The following is a 9919-nucleotide window of genomic DNA, read 5'->3' as shown; positions in this document are numbered from 1 at the left end:
CTTGCTCCCATTAAATGGCTCACTTCTTTTAATTGCACTTGGCATGCCCACAAAAGATGAGTTTTAGATTCTATCATTTCAGGCTTGAAGCCTACACTGTGTTTTTCCATTTGGCCTGCATTAAAGTTTTATTCGGTGATTCACAGTGCCTTTTCAAAGGTCACCAGATCATTCATCTGCCCAAAACATCTCCTAATCCCCAGGCTCTTCTTCCACCAGGGCACTCAAGTTCTAAGCCTTCTCACGCCCTAGTAACCTTTGGAAGGAGTGTCTATGTGGATTTCCATTTGCCAACTTGATACAACAGCCATACTTTAAATAAATTTTAGATCTTAACTACTCCCTCCGCCCCCTACTAGATTGCAAGTTCTCTGAGGGCAGCAGCTATCTCTTACTCATATCTGTACTTTCCAGTATGAGTAGCATGGGATATTAACCCTGAAAAAACAAAAACAAACAAAAAAACCTGAAAAAACTCCTAGCACTAGGTCCTAGAGAGCTTAGTGAATGACACCACCAATTCCTCCTCATACAAGTTAGAAGTCCTGATGTCTTCCTGCCCTCTTCCTCTTCCTCAGCCCTTTTATCCGCTTACCTAGTCCTTTTCATTTTACCTTAATCTCCTGGACCTGTCCACATCTCCCTCTCCCTGTTCTCTATCCTATAATAGTCTGGTATGTAATCCAGTTCCCCTGACATGATTGAGTTCTCAGAAATATAAGGGTGATGCTGTGACCCTCTGCTTGGAACATTCTCAGGGCATGCGTGACACCCTGTAAGGTAGCCTCAATGCGCTGAGTTCTCTCTGGGCTCCTGAAACATCTGCCTTCCTCCACTCTGGTCAGACTGGCCACCTTTCTGTTCCTTTTCTTTCAAGTTCCCTAACTTTGGTCACATATCCTCATTAAGAGCTCTGGCAGCACCAGTCCCTCTGAGGGCTTGCTAGCATTGCCAGGATTGCAACTATGCATCGTGTGTGTGATGATTTGATGAACCACTATGTCCCTTCAATAGATGTAAGTCCCAATCAAAGACTAGGGCTGCTTCTGCTCACCACTGCGTGCCCGACTAGCATACCACCTGGCATGTAGGAGACATTCCATTCATTGAGCATTTATGATAAATAAACGTCGGTGGACTGTCATTATTAGAAATGCTACAGCCCATAGTGGTAGGTGTCTGCCTGCACAGTTGGTAGTGCGGGCTTTGCTATTTATTCTGGATACAAAAGAAAAGCAAACACACAGGCCCCAAATCAATAAGGCATTTTGGATCTTGGACACTTAAGTAAGGCTCACAGTGGGCACTCAAATATCTATCTGTATAGTTTACAAAGAGGGACCGAGGAAGAACCAAAACTTGTCATTTTTCCTAACGGTGTGGCTGGAGGAGGAACATTTGGCGCCTGAAATGCTGCCACTAAAGGAGAGAGAATGAAGCAACTATTCCTCAGTCTAGACTCTAGACCATCAGCCTCTGAATCTCACTACTGATTCCCATTTGCTCTCTGTATGTCAGTGATTAATCCTGGTAGAGAAATTAAAAGGCAGAAAAATAAGAGACATTTGTATGGCAATCGGGGATGGATGGAAGGAAAGCCAGGCAGACAATGAGTCTCTGTCTGTCCCTGGCCCGACATGGTACACAGAGCAGGAGGCCTGCAGTCAGCCCTCTGGTTCCTCCACTCCCATTGCCCTTAACCTTGGCTCGGCCCATGTTGCTTCATCATCTTTTATCTGCTTTCTCATTTCTAAACTGAGTGACTAAACCTGTTTCAAGGACCACTGAGAGGATTAAATAAAATAATTGATGTAAAAAGCACTTAGTGAGCTCTGAGTGTCATATAACAGTGTGTTGCAGTTATGACAGCAGCTCACAATAATACCACTTGGCCTCTCTCCCTCAGCTGGTGCATCCTGGAGGTCCCCGAGGCCTCCCTCCTTTAGTCTCACCTCAGTGGACTCCACGATGCAGAAGCTGAGCAGGGGTGCCCCTGGAGAACCAGCCCTGTTGACAAAGTGGAGGAGGGTAGCTCTCGACCCTTGGGAGGTGTGTTGAACTTATAAATCCACTTCACAGGAAGCTGGGAAGGAGCAGCCAGGAGGCCCTTAATAGCTAATCTGCTGGGACTGCTGACTTGGTTACTTTGCCTGATGGAAACAGGGTTAAGTGCAGAAATCATATCTGTGAGGAGATAACAGGTCTCACATTTTTAAATAGACATATATGAACTTATACTGTGTTAGCATGTATGCTGGTCCTAATATGTGTTTTCCCCAGCCTTCCAGCCATTGCTGAAAGCATTTTTAAGGCACTTATTTGAGAAGTTCTCTCAAGAGCACATGGAAATCACTTCAAAAATTACAATACTCATGTTGTTAAAGGTGAATATATTTTTTGGGAGGAGACAAAATAGTTTAGCACCAGGCTAATGAATAAGGGTTCAACTGGGGTCAGAACTATGGGACATTAACAGAAAACAAAAGAAAACCCTAAGTTTTAACTATGAACACATTTCAACTGAATTCTTAGAATAGTTTAATGTGCTAGTTTAGAAGGAAGTTCAAAAAGCAGTTCCAAAAAGATTTTGAGTAACAGAACCATCTCCACTCACTGTCATTTACTAAGGGCTTACTATCTGCTAGGTACTCTATACATACTTTATATACACTCTCTATCACTTAAGATTCAGAAAACCCCTGGTTTATTATACCCATCTTACAGATGAGAAGTTAGGTAACTGACCAAGGTCACAATCAACTAAATGGGAGAACTGCACTTATCTGCACAGAGAAATTTACTTGACTATCTCCTCTACAAGAAGATAGCCTTCCTTTAAATTAATGAACTGATAAGTTTTTTAATTCGCATCATATAATGGTCAACTTTCTTTTAATTAATGCAAAAACAGAACATTGCAACAAATATGCAGGATTAACAGAAAATGCGGGTTGGGGGTGGGAGATGAGGGTACAGGGGATCAAATATATGGTGATGGAAGGAGAACTGACTCTGGGTGGTGAACACACAATGGGATTTATGGATGATGTAATACAGAATTGTACACCGGAAATCTATGTCATTTTACTAACAATTGTCACCCCAATAAATAAATAAAAAAAAGAAAAGAAAATGGGGCCTAAACCACTAGAACAGGGCTTTACAAATGTACAGAAATTTCCCTAAGGGTCTCATTTGGATGAGACCCTTCCAAATGGGAAGCAGAAATGAGCCTAATAAAAACCTGAAAATGGGTAACAGATACCATTATGCTTATGTGGAGAGTTTAAGCTGTTACTATATAGAATAACTGTGTATTATATTTAATTACATAGAAGCTACACAGCCTAGGTTTGATGAGCTGAGTTTAAACCTGGCTCCGGAATCTGCCAGCTGTGTAGTAAGTTATCCTTCAAGGACTCAGGTCTTAATTGCAAATGGGGCATGACCAGGTCACCCTCTTCATGGGGTTGCTTGAGAATCCAATATGTTAAGCTCTTCTAATTGCTCCTAGCGCATAATAAGCATTGTAAATGTTAGCTATTATTATTAATATTTATGTAAAAATGCATTACTTTACTTTTCCCTAAGGGTCCTTATCTGGGAGAGGGCACAACAGGACAAACAGTCGCATTCTACTAGTGTACTTAATCTTGACAGTGGTGCTTTAATTCCATTAGACTACATCAAGTAGGAGTCTTTTGAACTTTAGGAGTATTTTCTTTGCCAACATTGCACAGTGTCTGCAATTAATTAAATGATATTTGCTAAAATGAAAAGTTTCCAGGACCGTTTCCATATAATCTTTCAAAAAAAGAATAATTTGGCATGCACTCCTTATGAAGATGAATAAACATTTTTTTTTTCTCCTGTAGAGGACTTTGTGATCTTCAAAATATTTGGCTACAGTTTTTTTGTTTTGTTTTGTTTATTTTTAAGAAGTTGAGGCAGGCACAGTTACGCTACAGTTGCGCTACAGTTGCAAGTCGACAGAATACATGATGTTTTATATGACGGAATATTCTCCTATCACTAAGTCTGGACTTATTAACAGCATTATTTACAAATTAATAGGGAAGGGAATTCTCCCTGCTTTCCTGGTTTTTAACACCCATTATATGCAAACAGAGAGAGGCAAAGTTATGGGTAACTTGGAGTATCTACCTTAACTGTAGAAAGTCCCTGCTTCTTCCTCTAATCTTACAACACCAGAGAATGTTATAATGGGGCTATCTGAGAACTCTTAGTGAACTCAACAACCACCAGAGATAGGACACTAAAGGCAAAGCTTCATAGCAGCGACGCAAAAAATGGCAATTTGGTGTAATTGCAATACTACAGTTTATCCATACTTCAAATGTATCATGGATGAAGTAGGCTTTTGTCCAATCACCTGGGAAGCCAACCACTAAAATAGTCTTTTATGGGCAAATGTCTTCTGAGTTCCGAATAATCAATCTACAAATGAACTTATAGATGTAAGTGTTTATAAATTCATGGTTATTTGGTTCAATTTGAAACCTTCTTGCAGTTCATATCAATCATGCAACATTTACTTGGTACCTCTCTAGAAGAACCTATGAAGACTAAACAAAATTATTGACCGTTTATTACTATCTCAGATTCTTGGTATGTGCTCTAAATAAAATATTTTTCATCTACCACATAATTGATAGTTTTTCTAATAAGACCCCAAGGAAATTTACTATATTGTACCCATTATGACCTTAGTTATCACACTGAAAATTTTACCTTTATGCACTCTAACACATGAACGTGTTATTTAGTCTACCTTTATATTGCTTGATTTTTCTTTTCATTTTATTTTGATCTTTGGCTCAAACACTATACCATCCAGATGTGAAAATATACATATACCTCCAGTGACCGTCCCCAATGTGTTCCTTTTCCTGCAAGTCCTCTCGGAATCTGTACGCTGAATTAGGTTTTTCTGCACCTCTGAGTTACAGAAATGCTGAAAGTAATCTAAGGTGTTTGAATAAAAGCATGATATAAAAATGGAAATAGCACAAGAGCTGATTAAAGCTAAATCTACAATTAGATGGGTTCCCTTGATTAATGGCATAGCAACAGTCTGATGAGTGATGGGGTGGAGAACATCCACAGTTCACACTAATCTAGATTCAGTAACTTGCAGAGTGAAGACTCTCATCCCCACCTTAAAATTAATTTTTAAGGAAATGTCCCCTCAAAGAAACATGTAGAAAGACTAAACAATTTTGGCAGCACTTTCTACTTGATAAGAGTAACTTTTAAATTTTAATTTCTTCAACCATAATGCACTCTATAGGAAGAGACAACAGGTTACTGAACAAAGTCAAAGCCTCAGGTAAAGTACAAGTTCATCTAAATAGGGGCATTAAGCCTGCAAATTCTAACAGTTCTAGAGAACACTGCAGGATACCTGCTGCAGCATTCCAGAAATCTACATTTGTTCAGGTGCATCGATCAGGAAGGGGAACATTTGCACATTTATTGAAAGGAAATTAAATGGCAATGGCAGGCATTGTTATGTGACTTGAATGTTACATTCCATACTTTACATAGTAATTTCTAAGACTTTATATTGGGGCTGGGGGCGGGGAGAACAAAGAACTTATTACCTTCTATGGTTTTCTTGTGGTCATACCAGGTAAATTCTTCCTCAGAAGTGCCAAGTTTCTAAATGGCTAGGGATAGACTGAATGAGATGTCCAACGGGAAACTTTAATTTTTAAGTATAATACATAGTTGTAATTAATTTTAAAAACTTGCTTCATTTGCCAAGCATCCTGTGGTACCATAATGTAAGGAAGTACTTAAAAGGGAGGAAGGGAAGGGCATATAGATAAAACATGGGAGCCATTCTCCTAATAGCCAAGGCTACCACAATTTGAGCAAAAAACTAAATAAGGATAGTACTGGATTATAACCCAAAGAATAAATATACATGAGTCCATAGTGCTATAAATAAATACTGAATAAATAAGTAAAAGGAGAAGAAACAACTCTTCCTTACAAAAATTTTCCAACTAATAACTGCAGGCTAAATGAAGGAAATAGAAAAATCACCATTAGAAAACCACCAGAACCACTGGTTATGCTAACACTAGTGGGTGTAAGTTTAAGTTTTCAAAGTATCTCTCTCCAAATATGTCTTAACTACAAAAGGATACATGTTAACCCAACAGTAGAGAAACACAACAGAACCACCATAACCAAGTGCTGAAAGTTAACATCATTAGTAATAAAGCACATAGATGTCATGGGCCCCGTGATAAGAGGAGAAATCATCTATGTAGATTCTTCCCCCAAATGCGTAACTTCAATTGAATCATGGGAAGATGTGAGACAAAGCTAAAATGAGGGACATTCTACGAAACACCTTGAGGAGTTATTCTTTAAAAGCGTCAAGGTCATGAAAGACAAGATTAGAGGAGACGAATGAGATCGCACTAAGTCAACCGATGTGCAACGTGGGATCCTGATCTGAATGCTGGAACATAAAAAAGACATTAGTGGAAAAATTGTGAAATCTGAACGAAGTCTGTAGTTTAGTTAATAGTATTGTGCCGATGTCAATTTCTTAGTTTTGATCATTGCACTATCTTTACGTAAATTGTTAACACTAGGGGTAGCTGGGTGTGGGATATAAGGAAACTCTATTTTACAACTCCTCTGGTAAGTCTAAAATTATTTCAAAATAAAAAATAAGTAAGTAAATAAATAAACAAACCAATAAATAAATTATGTAAAATAATTGCTTAGCTGCTCTATATCCAGACTGACTTGTATCTTGAAGGATGAACTGGGGTTAAACAATAAAAACAGGGATCATAAGTAGCTTAGAAAAAAAGAAAATTAGTCATATGACCTGGTTCCACTCCTCATTCAACCAATCTGTGAGATCTTGGGCAAGTTATTTAATCTAAGTTTCAGTTTCTTCATCAATGAATAAGGGATGAGGCACCTACCTCCTAGAGATAGAAATGATGGTTAAATGAAAAAAGCTATATAAAGAAACATGCCCAGTATATTGGAGGAACCTAATCAATGTTAATTTAACCACAGTGATGGTGATGATGGAAACAGTATTGACAATGGTGATGATTAACAGCCTGTGACTGGACGCTCGCACAAATGTTCTCTCTCCATGAAGCCGCTGAGGATACCCCATCCCCACACCTGAGCCACAGAAGACTCCAAAGCTCTAGTCGGCACATCACCACTTCAGACCCTGTCAAAGCCCTCTGATACCTTCCCTGCCCTTTCCCATGTTACTTGTATAGTGGGAGAACTCTACCTAATAGGACTTTTTTCAAATAATGGTAACATTTGTAGGGCAACTACATTCACATACAGAAATTTTCCCTCAAACAACCATGTAGTAAAATATTTATTATCTACAATAAGGGTCTTCCAATTGGAGATGGATAACTCTGGGAGCACACAATTTTTTAAAAAGAAATATACTGGCAGTTGTCTAGTTTTAAGGGTCTCAAGTCTCCAGATTTTTAACTCTGAGATCCTAAAATTGATCTGCCTAAGAAAGTGACTGCCACCTTCTTTCTTCCCTCGTATTTCACAACTCCTTTCCTCCCACTAGACAATACAAAGGCAAACCAGCCCCAATCTATATAGTGCATTGTCACAGTGCAAGTATACCTCTAGTGGGCTAAAAAGGGCACTATCTAAAAGATTGACAGAGTCAATTTCTTCAGTGATTGGAATTACTTCAGTGACTGATTAACACACCTTTCCCAACTCAGGTAAGTTCTAATTTTTCCCTTTGAACCACACAGAAGAAAAAGATGAAGTAGCTAATAGCACAAGATTAATTCAAAGAACTAGGGGATATTTGCTGTAATATGGCAATCCTTCCACTTACATCTACGTTTATACCGCAACAGTTTTGCTTGTGCTTATCTAAGAAATCAAGAAAGAGAGAAAGGAAGGAAAAAAGAAAGGAAGGAAGGAAGGAAGGTAAGAAAGAAGGAAAGAAGGAAGGAAAAAAAGGGAAAGAGAAAGAAAAAGAAAGAAAGGGAAGGAAGGAGAGAGGGAGGGAGAGAAGAAGGGAAGGAAGGAGGAAGGAAGGAAGATGTTACTGAACCATGTTTCATTTTAGCAATACATAATATTTACCCCCAGATACATGAATAAATGAAAAAAATGCTCTGCCTATCTTATCAAAAGATTAATTCTCAATAACATTTTACATTTTATGCTTAACGTTTACCACAGTTTGTAATATATTTGTTATTTAGATAAAAGTGTCTACTGATAATTATAACGATGAGTTAATGCAGGAAATATTTTTAAAACTTAGACATATGGTTACATAAAATGAAAAATGAAGTTTAAATTTCTATACCCATTTCATTGCAGAGAATTATGACAGGTAATCAATAAAATACTTTCAAGAATTAAAATATTACATTAGGGTAATATTTTGTGGAGGAAGTGGAATGGAAATACAAGTTTAAGGAGAAAAAGAAATGATGCAAACTATCTGTAAAATAAAACTTTGTTCCTGTATTTGTAAAATAGATGATGACCGACAGCAAATTGCTACAGTATTTAAAAGATACATATAAAAGAGTGATGTACTCATTTGATTATAAAAAGTATAATATATGCATGATATCTGAAATTACATGCTGTATAACCATTTAAATTAAAGATAAAGATTTTAGATATGAACTTAAAAATGTGCGTGTGCTACATAATTTTTCAAATTTTTTTAGGTGGTACATAGCAAAACAATCCATAGCAAACGGTCCTCAATGAAGTAACATCCCCTTCATACCCCATAGCTTCCCTTCTCTCGGCAATATATGGTTTTCGCCAATTCCTCTGGATGGTTTTTTTTTTTTTTAAAGTAAGGTATCAGAGAAAGCGAAGGCTTTGTTGTCATATCAAAAAATGTTGTTGTAACACTAAGTGTGAAATATGGACCTAGATTTCCCAGAGGCACAGCCACATTTGTTACCGCCCTACCCCCACCCCTGGGGTATACTCAAGCCCTGATTAAATGTAAAACATCTATGGGTGTTACCGATTGTTTGTCAACAAGAAGAGAGGAGGCTAAGAAAGTTCCAGGAACTTTCCCCAAAGCATCTTCCTGGCAGTATATATTCAAGACATTCCGAGGCTCTCTTGAAGCATGTTAAATATTTTGATCTAAAAGTCTGTACTTCGAACTCCCTGAATTTCCAAAATAAGAAATTATTATTGAATATGCTGTTGTGTACTAACCACTTCTTACCAGCTACTACGAACAGGTCTGGCATTTCCCTAACATGCTTTAAACTTGAGGAATGCTGTAAGAAACTCAAGGAAAACCAAGACTTTCAGTCATTAAAACTTGAGGAACTGTTCAAAGGATTAAGTTTAGTGCTGGTTATGTAATCTCCTAAGGAACATTTCCATAAATACAACTTTACAAAATGTATCTTGATTATAATGTGCAGATTTGATTGGGCAATGTTTTCTTTCAACAGGACTATAGAGCATTTTAGAACAATTTTTAGTTATCTGGAATAGGAATACTCAAAATCAGTCCTACAGATATAGCAGCAATCTAAAGGCAGAAATAAGGAAACAAAACAACAGCAGGCTCTGCTTTGGTAAACAGAACATTTTAGGTGGTGGTCAGTTGCCTCTAAATACTTTCAGCAAGTATGGGTACCTACTGTATGAAGTTCATCCAGTGCTTAATATCAGTCACTCACCTATTAATTCGGAATTACTGTCACTGCTGACTGCCTGACCAAAACAGTAATTAAGAGTCAGCAGGGTTCATGCATAATTAGGTTAAAATGTTTTTTGAGGTATAATATATAAAAACAGTTCTCTATTTAGGGGGACCCCTAATTGTGAGTGAGCAGCTCACCTGAGGGATGAGAGGGAGAAGCCTATT

Source organism: Rhinolophus ferrumequinum, chromosome 19, assembly GCF_004115265.2.
Source record: "Rhinolophus ferrumequinum isolate MPI-CBG mRhiFer1 chromosome 19, mRhiFer1_v1.p, whole genome shotgun sequence".
NCBI classification, from domain to species: Eukaryota; Metazoa; Chordata; class Mammalia; order Chiroptera; family Rhinolophidae; genus Rhinolophus; species Rhinolophus ferrumequinum.
The sequence above is the reverse complement of the archived record's forward strand: the minus strand, read 5'-3'. Positions refer to the sequence as shown.